At 35.9% G+C, this 15,249-nt stretch overlaps 1 protein-coding gene across 2 annotated transcripts in view; it reads right to left on the bottom strand.

The window, feature by feature from the left end:
- Positions 1-15,249, bottom strand: part of ZFAND3 (zinc finger AN1-type containing 3) — a 317,651-nt gene that overhangs the window by 226,344 nt on the left and 76,058 nt on the right. The window lies entirely within an intron of this gene.

Genomic DNA, 15,249 nt, shown 5'->3' with positions numbered 1-15,249 from the left:
TTCTAAAACACACTTAAAAAAAAAAATCACATTAGCATTTCTGTAACAAGGAAATACCTTAGAAATGGTTACAAGCGATGAATAATTTAACCCGTTTATGCCAGAGGTTGGAATTTTTTGAATTTTTGCAGTGAGACCAGGGCAATGACCTTGAGCAGGATATAAATAATTCCCGCATGCTTAGTGTTCCAATAATGGAACACTATGTTACCCCTTCCTCTGCCAAGGCATTATTCAACTTAGAAGGGGGTCTTAGAAATCAAAGACATACAGTCTCATCCCCATTACGTAGGTGGGCAGCCTGTTCTAGGTCACAAAGCTAGGAACTATACAAAAATATCTGACCTTGGGTGTAAGCTAACTCCAAAGGCCAACCCAACATCCTTTGTTCACAACACAGCACCTGACAGCACAGCACCCTAGGGACTACATGGTGGGTAATCAATAATGACTTTTCTGGCCAGGCGCGGTGGCTCACGCCTGTTATCCTAACACTACAGGAGGCTGAGGGGTGGGCGGAATGCCTGAGCTCAGGAGTTCAAGACTAGCCTGGGCAACATGACAAAACCTCATGTCTACTAAAAATAGAAAAAATTAGCTGGGAGAGGTGGCACACGTCTGTAGTCCCAGCTACTTGGGAGACTGAGACACAAGAATCGCTTGAACCCGGGAAGCGGAGGTTGCAGTGAGCCGAGATCACACCACTGCACTCCAGCCTGGGCGACAGAGCAAGACTCTGTCACCAAAAAATAATAATAATAAATAATAATGACTTTTCTGTTACATTCATCTCACTGCTGCTTCCTTTCCTGATCTTCTCCCAAGCGGACTCATTCTTATAGCTCTTCCTTCCAAAGACCTCCTGGAGTGCTCTATGTTAGGCAAGCTAACCTATTTAAAACTTCATTCCTCAGCAACTCCATTCCCCAGCAACTCCATTCCCAATATTTGAGCCTTTGACCAGAACCGTCCCTAAAAATAGAATAAGCCAACCTTCTTTTGCCCTCTTTACTATGTTTTACAATTAAAGCAAGCCTCCCTCAGGAAGTATTCTCTGATGCTGATTGTTTGCCCCATGTGCTGGAACCAAAGACCTAACAGCAATTGTCACAAGATGGGGGAAAGAGGGTCATTATTTCTTTCCCAAAAAAGATGCCGTCAACAAGTAGATATTCCTTTAGAATACTGCTTAATATAAACACAACAGCAATGAGGAAAATTAAATATCAATAAGTGAATAAGATGAGTAAGTAAAGAGATGTGTTAATGGTAGCATCTAACATTTATTACATGCCTATAAATGTGGCAGGCACAATACCAGATTACCTTCAACCCCATTTTACCACTGAGGAAACAAAGAGGTCCCAAGAGGGTATGTAACTTGCCGAAGATTACAGAACTAGTAAGTGAATTAATCTGGTCTAACTCCAACACCTGTATTCCATTCATCATGCCAAACTTCGGCCTCTGCCCCAATATAGAAGCTGAGGGGCATCTACCAGTCCAGAACCAGCACTCTGGTGGTTTGTGAGAATGTCTATGGAAATCAAGTCAGCTCCCTGAGAAAGTAAAGCTTCTCTTCTGGAAGAAGCACAACTTCTGCTCTCCCTGACCCTCCAGGCATATAGGAAAACAACACAAGATTCCCAGTCATTTCAGTTCCAACGCAAGGAAGAAGTGAGAATGAAGAAAATCCTACATGCCTGTTTTAACTAACTGAACTTGAACTAGAGGCGCCTCGCCATCCTAAAGAGATGACTAGTATAGAAGCAGTATACACACATCTGTGGTTTGCAGAACATTCTCTATTGCCAGAATATTGGGATTGTCCCCTCCCCTCTCATCTCCACTCAACTTCTCTGAAGGGGCCAGAATTCCCTGCCAGAGAAGCAGGCGCCCTTCTGATGTGGTCACTATCTCTTGTCCACGCAATGCCACAAAAAGCCAGATATAACTCATATAACCTCTGCTACTCCCAACTGTCCAGCAGGAATCATGGAAAGCCTTCAGAGAATCACTTGGCAATAAGTGTGCCAGTTTTAACATCTGAGTTTCAGAAACCTGGTCAAAAAAAATGGCAAAATGGCCTTTTTCTCAGAGTCCCTTGATCTCTGTTCAGATAGTTTATGTATTTAAAATGCCTACCATACCTATGTATTACCTAAATGACATCCATTCCACATTCTGGATAGAAATTTTTCAGCAACATGGTTGTCAATCAGGTTATAAAAGAAATAATATAACTACTGATATTACTCAAAACAGAGATGTTTTAAATCTAAAATAAACCAGATTTTGGCTACTGAAATAATGGTCATTTCTAAACAATGCCAGCTTGGATCACATGGGTCAAGAACACTGATCCAAAAGAACTGGCACAGACTTCTGGGAAATTTGATCCTTTCTCACGTTGAACATGGGAAACTTGAAGCTAATCACAGGCATACAACTACTCACTACCTAACAAAAAGCAGTGTAATAAACTTGCATGGTCTTCAACTAGTACACAACTTATGAAATTATTTTTTAAAGCATTCTCCCAATGTAGTAATTATTTCAAGGACCCTGAAACAATCAGGTAAAAGGTTACTGATGAACAAGATCCCACATGGTTTCAAAGTTTCATCCTACAAATTACTTAATACAAAGAGAAAGTCACTCCTTTAGAATCTGGCATTCAATACCTCTAAGCAAGTGATCAAACTTTTCTACACAAGGGGGGAACTTGACACTATCTTCACACTAATGGCAATGTATATTTACATTTTACATTAAAATAAAGCATTTAAGGTATTTTTAGATTCGTGCTATAACTCACTTTTTCACTTAATCACTGGTGTGCTAAAATGTACACAACTTCACCTTAATATTAAGAATCCTTGTCAAAATGTTTAACCTAAAACAAATCATTAAAAAACAATGAGACAGATCTAAAATGTGGAAGGCCTGTATTCTTCCAAACCTCACTGACAGGACAAACAAAAAGAAGGGGAACCGTTCTAGATTAAGACAGACTAAGAGAAATATCAAACCAACTGCGATTCATAAATCATTTGGGGATGTTACATTAGAAAGGGCGGGGTGGGAACTACAGAAGACATTTTTGGGACAAGTTTCAATATGGACTATAAAGTAGTTGACATGAGATTACTGCTAATTTTCTTAAGTGTGATAAAATCGTGGTTATGTATGTGAATGTCCTCATTCTTAGAAAATTCATGCTGAAATACATAAGAGATAAAGTATAATATCTACAAATGGTTCTGGAAAAGGTATATTTATAGAAAAAGGCAAAGAACAGTAGGCAAATGTTAATAGTGAATCTAGGTGAAGAGTAAATAGGTGTTTGTTATACTACTTACTTCAATCTTTCTGTGGGGTTTAAATTTTTCAAAATAAAAAGTTGAAAGAGGATGTCCTCACAAAGACTTGTATTTGAATGTTCATTATGCATAATAGCCAAAAACTAGAAATGATCCAAATCCCCATCAACTAGTGAATGGATAAATACAATGTGGTATTATCCATAGAATGAAATACTACTCAGTAATAAAAAAAGAACTACAGATACATGCTACAACACAGATGAACCACAAAAACATGTTCAGTGAGAGAAGTTAGTCACAAAAGACTATACATTATGATTCCATTTATGTGAAATACTCAGAAAAGGCAAATCAAGAGTAACAGAAAGCATCAGTGTTCACCAGGGGGTGCGAACAGAAAATGACTTCCAAAAGGCCTGAGGAAAACTTTTCAGAATGACAGAAATGTTATAATATTGCATTGTGTAAACTGTGGTACAATGCTGTAAGTTTACTAAAAATCACTGAACTACATACAGTTAGAATGGGTGTATTTTATGGTATGTAAATTACACCTCAGTAAAGCTGTCAACAAAAAAGTTGGGAGAGGAATATTCGATGATCTGAAAAAAAATCAATGATATTTTGGAAAGGAATAAATCTGATAATTTGTTAGTGCAGACAGAGAGTCAGTGCAAGCATGGAATCAGGCATCAGGCTAAGCTATAAAATTAAAACAGTTTCATTTCTACCAAAAAAAAAATACATTAAAAGGAAACATCCAATAAAAGTTTACTTAAAAAGTAATGAAGTCCAGTCCTTTATTTTATATTCCAAAATAAATTTTTATATTACCAAGTATATATTTCCAAATAAGCCCCCTAGAGAAGAATACATAAATTAATTTCATAATCAAAAGACTGCTTTCAACAACAAAAAGACAACCCAATTAAACAGTGGGCAAAGCACTTGAACAGCCATTTCTTCAAAGAAGATATACGAATGGTCAAAAATCACAGGTAAAGATGCCTGTCATTAGCTATCAGCAAAATGCAAATCAAAACGACAATAAGATACACTAGGATGGCTATAAAACTTAATTAAAAAAATAAAAAGAGAAAGTAAGTGTTGGCCAGTATGTGGATAAACTGGAACCCTCATACATTGCTAATGGAGTGTAAAATGGTGCAGCCACTGTGGAAAACAGTTTGGACATCCTCAGTAAGTTAAACATTGAATTACCACAAGATCTAGCAATTCCACACCCACGTGTATACCCCAAAAAGTGAAAATAGGTGTTCAAACAAAAACTTATACATGCATGTTCATGGCAGCTCCACTCACACAGCCAAAAGGTGGAAGGGACCTAAATGTCTATCAACTGATTAATGGATAAACAAGGCTGTTATATCCATACAATGGAATGTTATTCAGTCATTTTAAAAATATGGAAATTATGCAGTAAGATACACACAACAACACGGATAAACCCTGAAAACATTATACAGTGAAAAGTCATTTTTTATTATTTCACTCATATGAAAGAGACTGAATAAACAAATCCATAAAGACAAAAAATAGATTAGTGGTTGCAAGTGGATACAGAGAAAAGAATAGGAAGTGGCTCCTCAATGGGTACAGGTTTCCTTTTGGGGTAATAAGAATGTTCTCAAACTAGACAGTGATGACTGCACAACACTGACTGTACTAAACACCACTGAATGGTTTACTTAAAAATGGTTAAAATGGTTTAAAATGGTGTATTGTGTAAGTATTATACCATAATTTAAAAATAAAACTCTGCCTGTGGGTGTACAACATTTTTAACTTGAACTTAATTACTATAACTTTTTCTACCTCTTTTGGCTTTTATGTATACCATAGATCATATTATAGGTATGTCAAAATATTAAACATTTACTGAACACTTGCTACATTGCTACAAACAAGATGCATGCTAGCAACTTTTTTTGAATTTCAGTTAATCCTAAAAAAAACTATAAGGTAGGTAGGTATTATCATTCCCATCTTATGCTTAAGAAACCATAGCTAAGAGAAATGAGGCAACGTAACTAATAAGTGGTACACCCTAACCCTAACATTTTTAAGAGTAACTCAAATATAAAAGGGAATAAGCTAAATGATTTCTAAGGTAACTTCCAGCAATACAACTCTATGAATATGCCACATTTTAAAAATCACCTTCCACAAAATGTCCTGACAATAGCTTTCCAGTGAAATATATGAACAGAAAGTCAGCACTAGTCCTAAAAGATCTTTAGTATGATACATGTTAGCATTTCTTTCCTTCTACCAGTATAAGATACTAATTATTAATTACCTTACTGGTTACCATTTCCAGAGAACCCAAAAGGTCCAAGGTGATTGTCACCAAATTTCAAAGTAAATCACGAAAGGTGGGTAGCAGAGAAACTGACTGTATGTAAACACCTACGGAAAGGAAATTATTAAAAAATACAGATTCCTAGGCCCCACCCCAGGATCTAGTGAATGAAAATCGTTGGGTCAATGCCCAAGAATGCTTACATTTTCTTAAAAGTCCAAGTGGGCAGCTCAGTTTGGGAATTGCCACAGGAAAGTAAAATTTATATTTTGTCAAACAGGACATACAAGCCCAGTCCAACTATACTGACTTTGAAGTACAAGAGTATAGGATTTATAATCTAGTTATGATGTCAGACCTTTTTACTGTACACTGACATTTCAAAGGACATGATTCTACCCAAAGATACTTGAATCTTTGCATTGATTCATTCATGATACTCAACATACCAAATTGTACTTATATTACCTTTAAGAAATCTTTTAGTGATCAATTCCAACTGCTCATACACATAAATGTATTATATGAAATACATACATGTACACACTAGAAGACTTACACAACATGTAGCAGGGTTCCTGACAATCTAACCCCAAATAGTTTTTAAACAAACAAACACAAGTAAATCCAACATTGACTGACATCCACATTATGTGCCAGGCACTGTTCTAGGTGCTGTGAATATAGCCAAGAATAAGACATATTCTCACAATACTTATTATTAGCAGGGGCATGAATCACTAAGCAGGCTACTATGGAAGTAATCACCCCTTTTCATCATTTTCCTTATTTTGCTTTTATAAGTGAACATTCTGCTTCATCCTTCCCTAGGTCATTATATAATTCTCGCTTTGTCCTATCAATCCCTTTAAATTCCAGTTTTCATTATACATGGGGAAAATGTACAGCCAGGCAGCCTCTGTCACTATTTCAAAGCAACTGGAAAATCCCAGAATCCACATTTTCATTGGGCTGAGACTTTCCAATATGCCTAATAATGATACTTTATGACCTGAAGTTCCAATGAATTGGTAGTAAAAAAAACACTGATTTGCTTCAGTGGCACTGTAATTGGAATGGTGATTAAATGCATCATGTTAAATTTACCCTGGGCCTTTTCCAGTGTAGCAAATATAAAATGAGCTATCACCATCAGCAGAGCCTAAACCACTCCTTCCTTCTAAAATGGCACTTCTCCTGCATGTCAAAGGTGATATGATGGAAATTCGCCCATTAATAATCAGGTGGCATAACATGACAAACTGTATACACCCACATAGGCTTCCACAGGATGTACACTGCCCAACATGGTTTATTCTATTTAGCAACTTGGGACAACCTTATGTATGTCAGAGCAGCACATTTGCACCACTATAGTTAATGGTCTGTCAGCATTTCCATTATAAAGCAATTTTCAAAGGTTTATTGCTCAGCTGAAGAATCTGCTCTGAGCTGAAATTTGGCATTCCAGAAAACCAAAACTGTAGGCTATAGTTGTTTATTCCTTTTCAAGCAGGCCAAGTAGTTTGTTTCTTTTTAAAGAAAATCTGTCCCTTTATTTCAGAATTTCGTCATATAGCCCTTTGAGAATATCCACAGAACAAAAACCTCTCACCTCATAAAGGGACTATTGTTTAGAACAGCAGCTAGCAACTTACAAGGTACAGAGGATAGATTCCAACTTATTTATGGAAAACAATTTTTAAAAAGCAAGCACGTTTATGAATTGCACGTTTAAAATTTTCATCAGTCCTACCTTAGTTATGATTAAATTATTCACGCTATTAGAGCGCGTGCTCTGCCACTGATATTAAAATCAATGGATGACTTTGAAATTCTCAATTGTTAAACCTCCTTTATCTCTCCCACCCAAGAACCACAGACCACTGACCTATGGTCAATGTTACATACTCTCGCTATTCCATCTTACTCTACTAAACAGAATATGCACCGTAAGTAAAAGCTTGGTAGCAAGAAAGGTGATACAGTAGATAGGAGAAGCTTTGACAGTAATTTAGAAAATTCAGAAAATGGATGATTAGCCCCTGAATGATAAAGTTCCCAGAAAACCAATGTAGTAATCTAGATGACCAGTAAATTAGTGATAAACAATTTTATTCAATCTCTGGAAACTGTTCTACTAGTCTGAAAGCTTGCCAGAATATTTCATGTGTCAAAGAAGAAATCAAATATTCCTATATATTTTGTTGTTGACTCTAACTAGAAAGCTTAAATATTTATACCTTAAATTATAGGATTTTTCAATTATACAGGTAATTATAATTCTGATACAAGTCTACCCAATAAATAAAGAAGTTTTAACACAAAATTGGTTTTCTAAGCTTAAAAATTCTCATTATGTACCAATAAAGACTCTCGAAACTTTCAAGACTGGTGATCAAAGCAACTTTTTAAAAATGAATACTTTTTAGAGAAGTGTAAAGATCCATCCTAAATTACTGCACACAGCTTGATATGCTTTGCCAATTTTCCAGCTTTATGTTACTCTGAAATTATTACTATTTAAAATCATCTATGAAACTACTTCCAAACTAAGTAACAACATAGGGTAATGTTTGTAAAATGTTAAGTAAATGGGACATGGCCAGTGCAGTCGCTCATGCCTATATATAGTCCCAGCTACCTGGGAGGCTGAAGCAGGAGAATCACCTGAGCCCAAGAATTCAAGTCCAGCCTGGACAATATAGTGAGATATCATCTCTTTAAAAAAAAAAAAAAAGTAAAAGAAGCTTGCTGCTGCATCTCTATCTGAAAAGAGAAAGTCTACATTCAATTAAAATTACTTTTTTAAAAAAGGAAATGGGATCTAATTCATGATTACAGCTATTGGAAACAGACGTGGAAGCAACAGACAAGAACTAGAAGGGTCTAACACACCTGAAAAGATATGAACAACATTTTCTTTTATAATTTTTACTAATGTTATATTTGTTTTGTTTGTTTGTTGGTGGTGGTGGTGTTTTGAGACAGGGTCTCACTCTGCCACTCAGGCTAGAGTGCATGGCAGGCTAGAGTGCAGTGGTATCATCTCAGCTCACCACAGCCGCAGCCTCAACCTCTTGGGCTCAAGCAATCCTCCTGCCTCAGCCCCCCGAGTGCCTGGGACTACAGGGATGTGCCACTATGCCCAGCTAATTTTTGTATTAAAAATACAAAATACAATAATTTTGTATTTTTTGTTTCACCATGTTGCCCAGGCTGGTCTTGAACTCCTGGGCTCAAGCAATCCTCCTGGCTTGGCCTCCCGAAGTCCTGGGATTACAAGAGTAAGCCACTGTACCCGGCCATAATGCTATTATATTCATTTTATAACAAATATTTTATATTCAGATTCCAAATTAACCCCACCTTTACCTTTGGCAGGCAGTATTTATACTTTCCAAATATACAAATACAAACGCTGAATTTAAAAACAGAATTACCAGAGGACACTCAACAAACTAACAGAATATTTAAAATTAACCCTCAATAGCTACAAGTGTTGCATGTTAATTGGTTTTATATACAGCACCAGAGATCCAAGTAAGGAATTAAATTACTTTTATCTTTTGCAATTTTGTTAAAGGCCTCAGCAGGAAGGTCTCTCCAGTACTTAACCTAAGCACCTGTGAATCCCTTCAGCTTTTGTGAGAGAAACCTCAAGTCAGTCTGCTAGTGGTTCAGATGCAGCAAACAGAACATGAAAGCGAGTATCAAACCTTCACTCAGCCTCACTGCTTTCATTCAAAAGGCTGAAGCCCCTCTAAAAGGCTCAACTGAAACATACTGGAAGTCAGTCATTGATGATTTCATTTCCATATTAGAAAGACAAACACATCCTTTTTTTGTTGTTATTGAAACATGGTCTCGCTCTGTCACCCAGGCTGGAGCGCAGTGGCACAATGTCGGCTCACTGCAGCCTCAATCTCCTGTGCTCAAGCAATCCTCCTCCTACCTCAGCCTCCCGATGAGTAACTAGGACCACAGGTGTGTGCCACCATGTCTCGCTAATTTTTGTATTTTTCAAGAGAAGGGTTTTCACCATGTTGCCCAGGCTGGTCTTGAACTCCAGTTCGAGTGTCAGGATTACAAGCGGGAGCCACCACACCTGGCCAACACAGCCTTGTTCATGATTTAAAATAACAGTTAAAGGTTTTTCTGGATTTGATAACTTTTCATCTCTTACCCATTTACCACTCAAATCTCCCTTGCTTTCTCAGGATGCCCTTTTCCTTCCTTAATATGCTATCGGTAGGAATATACGATTATAGAACCACTTACTACTCATTTCTGAGTAAGAAGGCCTGGCCACAGTGAAAGCACCAGAATGAACTGCCAAAAATTGGACGGCTTGCTCCCTTGCTCCCTCACCTCTAACACCACAGTGGCCTATCTTTCAATAAAATTGAATTTATTCCAATAAACGTATTGCATGTTAAAAAAATTCAGTAGGCACAAAAAAGTACTAGTGAAACGTATGTCTCATTCCCACTCCTGTCTTTCACACACTCAGTTCCCCTCTATTAAAAGCAACCACCAGTTTCTTGTAGGTCCTTCCTTAAGGTATATTCTATTTTAAACTCTGAATCTCGGCACTCCATATTCTGCCTGCATGCTTTATTTTTCTGCTAGTATTGATCACCAATAAGCCTGCCAACATATTTTCATTATTTACAATTAAATCAATTATTTTATTCTTGCCCCATCCGAATCTGCAACTCCATAAAAGCTCCATGACGAACTCTTTACTGACATATTTCCATAGCATGGAATTTCCGCTACCTGGAACATAACGGACCTGTGACAAGTATTTGTTGAATGAGTTAATAACCCTGTTACTACAAATACTAACAACAAGCAAGTAATGTATTCTTTACAAAATACTAGTACTTTTCCAAAAAGAGGGAAAAAAATCTACGGAACTAGTGCACTCTACTTAGAAAACTAAATCAGTTTAAAAGTAATGAAAATTGCAACAACTCAATATTGCCCATTATTTGATATTAAAATTTTACACTGAATTTCTACACAAAAGGAAGTTTGCTCAAACACCATTTGTAAGATGAGTTTCTCCTCTTGAAAAAGAGATGTCTTCTGCAAGCCTATTCCAAGAGAGTAAAATTTTGAATAGTAATTTCTAACTCTCAAGAGTACTGAAAGGGTACTTTGCTATGTAATGTTCTCAGAACACAGTATAAAAGAAGTTATAAATAAAAACATTAAGATAATATGGGAAGAAATTCCCACACATATGCAGAAAAACTTGTATTCCAAGGGTGTCTGCAGTATTGTTTAAAATAGTTACATAACTAAATCACAGTTAAACAGTTAAAACAAGATTGGTAATAACCTAAATGTCCATAAAAAGAGACTAAAGTATGCTGAATCTATTGAGTATAATATGACACTACCCAAAAGAATGATATAATTCTACATATACTGATATAAAACAATCTCACCCAAAAGAATGGTGTAATTCTACATACACTGTTATAAAACAACCAATAAAACACATCATAAGAAGCTGAATAGTATGTATAGTACATGCCCAAACATATACTGTTTAAATGTATAATGGTTAAGCACAGTATAAAATAGGATACTCCCCATCAAAAAACACCGTGGTTACATAGGTTGCCCTCGGGGTAATGGAACTGTGAACAGAAGTAAAAATATTTACTTTTCACTGTAAACCATTTTGAACTGTTTAAGTTTTTACCATGTGCATTAGTTGTATTATTTCTTCAAAATAGGGCAATTACAGAATTGTAAAGAAATTTTATTTGAAATATGCAAAGATAATAATGAGCATCTCTAACATCTAAAACATAAGGGCTAAAATTAGATCAATCCTATTTAAACAGTGCTTATTTCAAATATTAGTTTACATATACAATTTAAATACAAATATATACCTAAATTGGACAAATGAACAATAACTTTGGATCATTAAAGCATTCATGGAACCTCAGAAAAAGTCACAACACAAAAATAAACAGGCTGGGCACATTTTAACAATAATAGTGGCTACTCAGCCACTACTGTTAAAGGCTAACAATAATAGGTTAATATCACATTAAATGGTGAAATATTGCATGCTTTTCCCCAATGCAGGAAAAAAGCAAGAATGTACACTATCACCACATCTACTCAACATTATAGTAGAGATTCTAGCAAGTGGAATTAAGCAAGAAAAGTCAAGTAAGAATCAAAAAGATTAGTGGTGCCACCATCATCAAAAGAAAAAGGAATCTTAAAAATCAGAAATGAATGGCCAGGCGTGGTGGTTCATGCCTGTAATCCCAGCACTTTGGGAGGCCGAGGCGGACGGATCACGAGGTCAGGAGATTGAGACCATTCTGGCTAACACGGTGAAACCCCGTCTCTACTAAAAATACAAAAACAAAATTAGCCAGGTGTGGTGGCGGGCGCCTGTAGTACCAGCTACTTGCGAGGCTGAGGCAGGAGAATGGCATGAACCCGGGAGGCAGAGCTTGCAGTGAGCCGAGATCGCACCACTAAACTCCAGCCTGGGCAACAGAGCCAGACTCCGTCTCAAAATAAATAAATAAATAAATAAATAAGAAATGAATAAGTAAACCTGTCATTATTCATACATAACATGATTGGGTATCATGGAAAGAAATCTGTAAAATATTAGAATTAACTAATGAATTTAGTAAGGTCATTGAATAAGGTCAACATACAAAAATTAATTTTATTTCCTCATTTAAAACAATAAACAAGTTAAAAAGTGAAATTTAAATCATAGTACTTACATCAAAAGACATCAAATACCAAGAAATAAATCTAAAAGATGTACAGGGTTGCTACACTGAAAATTATAAAACACTTCTGAGGGAACTTAAAGACTTACATAAATGGAAACATATATACTATGCTTAGATTCAACAGAATTTCAATCAAAACCATAGTATTTCTTTTTTAACTGAAATTGACGGTCTGACTCTAAAATTTATATGAAAATTCGAAGGATGTGGAATAGCTAAGACAATCATGAAGAACAATAAAAAACCTGAAGGACTTACACTACCAGATATGAAAACCTATCTGAAAGCTACAGCAATAGAGACAGCATGTCACTGATGTAGAAACAGGCAAACAGACCAATGGAACAGAATTAAAAGTCCAGAAACAGACCCGCATGTGGCTTAACACTACCACAGCAAATCACTAGGGAAAATGGTCTTTTCAATAAATGGAGCTGGGTCACCTTGGTATCAGTGTGAAAAAAAAACGAACTTTCACCATTACTTTACATCACATGTAAATGTGTACAGCAGATCCAAATGAGAAATATAAAACAATAAAACTAGAAGAATGAACTCGAGTGTCTTTTTTAACTCTGTAATAGGAAAAGATATCTTAAAACACAGAGTCCTGACCACATAAAACAATGATAGATAATACTGCACTAAAATTGAGAACTTCTGTTCATCAAAAGGTAACACTAAGGGAATAAAAAAGTCAACCACAGATTGGGAGAAGATAGCTGCAATACACATATATGGGGTGTGTGTGTGGGTATGTGTGTAAAATATATAAAGAACTATAAATCAATAAGAAGACTGACTCCCAATTTGTTTATTTATTTTGTGTGTTTTTGCTATTCTTTTCTGACTCCTTGCTGACTGTTGATTCCCAATTTAAACTGGACAAAAGACTTGAACAGGCACTTCAAAAATGCAGACATCTATGTGGTCAATCAAAAAATGGAAAACAGTTCAACATCAGTAGACATCAGACAATGCAAATTAAAATAAAAATGCCACACCAATATAACTCCACCAGAGGCTAGAAGACTGAAAATATCCAAATTCTGGCAAAGGTGCAGAATACTGAAATACTAATCCACTGATGCTGGGAGAGTAAAGTGGTATAGCCACTACCGCAAAAGCTTAGCATTGATAACCTATGACTCACCGATTCCCTCTCATCTATATACTCTTGAAATACGAAGCTGAATTTCTTCCAAGAGACATATAAAGCAACATTCACAGCAGCATTACACCTAACAAAGACGGAAGGTAAGCCAATGTCTACCCACAAGTGAATAAATCCATAAACTGTTCTGTATTCACACAATGGGATGAGAATTACTACCATAACCAACAACAAAGATGAACTTTACAGACATAATGTTGAGTAAAACACACCAGGCATGAAGAAGTGCCTATATAGATTCTAGTTACATGATGTTTAAAACAGGTAAAACTAAAACTACAGTGATAGAGATCAAAATAATAGTTACGTACAGACAAGGCTTTAAGTAGAAGAGGGCAAGAAGCAGCCTACAGGTATGAAGGAAATATTCTTTACCTTGCTCTAGCTGTTGATTACACAAATATAGACATATATAGATAGAAATATACATGTATGAAAACTCATTACATTGTAAATTTAACATCATACTTGTTATTATATGTAAGTCATATCTAAATTTAAAGAGGATATTATCAACAATATCATGCTAATAAATTATAAATTTTAAACTTCTAGGGAAAAAAAACTTACCAAAACCAAAAAGAACAAAATCTAACCAATCCTACAGTGAAGAAGAAAATAAATCCAAAATTTAAAACTTCATTAGAAATGAGGAAAACCTCAGTCTCAGTTGGCTTTACTGGCAATTTCTACAAAGAGTTAAGAAATAAATCCATCTTAAACACAGCAGGGCAAGAGAAGGAGCACTCACCCACTCACTTGATGAGACCAGCATAACCTTGATGCCAAAACTCAATAAGGGCATTATAGGTATTTAAAACACACACACACAAAACGAAAGAAAAGAAAAGAAGGAAGGAAGGAAGGAAGGAGAAAGAGAAAGAAAGAAAGAGAAAGAAAGAAAGAACAGAAAGAAAGAGAGAGAGAGAAAGGAAGGAAGGAAGGAAAAGGAAAAAAAATTAAGAGACCAGCCTCATTCATGAACACAGATACAAAGAATGTAAATAAAATTTAGCAAACCAAAATGGGCAATAAAATACCATGGTACAATAAAGTTGGGTTTTTTCATGGGAGTCCAAAGTTGATTTAACACTGAAACATTTATGTAATAGGCCACATTAACAAAATAAAGAAGCAAAAAACTTGAGCATCCCATGGATGGAGAAAAATAACTGGATAAAAATTAATATTCATCCATGGTTTTTTGTAAAACAAAAAAAAAATCACAGGCAACAGAAGGCAACTTTCTTTCCAAAAAAAAGGATACTGTAAAAGAAAAAGAAAAAAGGTTTAAATAAAGCCAACATGGAACATCAAACCTAACGGTGAAAAGCTGAGCTTTCTGTTTAAAATAAGAAACAAAATCAGTATAACCATAATCATTATGATGACATCTGTAAATCTACTCAATGTAAGGAAGGACAAAGACTTCTGAAAATAACTAGAGGGAACAAATGCCATAGCTTACACAGGGCCTGGAATAGTGTGTGTTCCCATCAGTAAGAATGGAAAACCTCACAATTCATAGGACACAGGGTAGAGTGCTCAAAAGGGTTTTGCCTCAGTAGTGGAATAAACGAACCCTAGATTAAATGTTGATTTGGTACACTACAGCCTAACAAAACTTAGAAAGAC

This window comes from Pongo abelii, chromosome 5 (genome assembly GCF_028885655.2).
Source record: "Pongo abelii isolate AG06213 chromosome 5, NHGRI_mPonAbe1-v2.0_pri, whole genome shotgun sequence".
Classification (NCBI taxonomy): domain Eukaryota; kingdom Metazoa; phylum Chordata; class Mammalia; order Primates; family Hominidae; genus Pongo; species Pongo abelii.
Note: the sequence above shows the minus strand (reverse complement) of the source record. Positions and strands in the feature narration are given on the sequence as shown.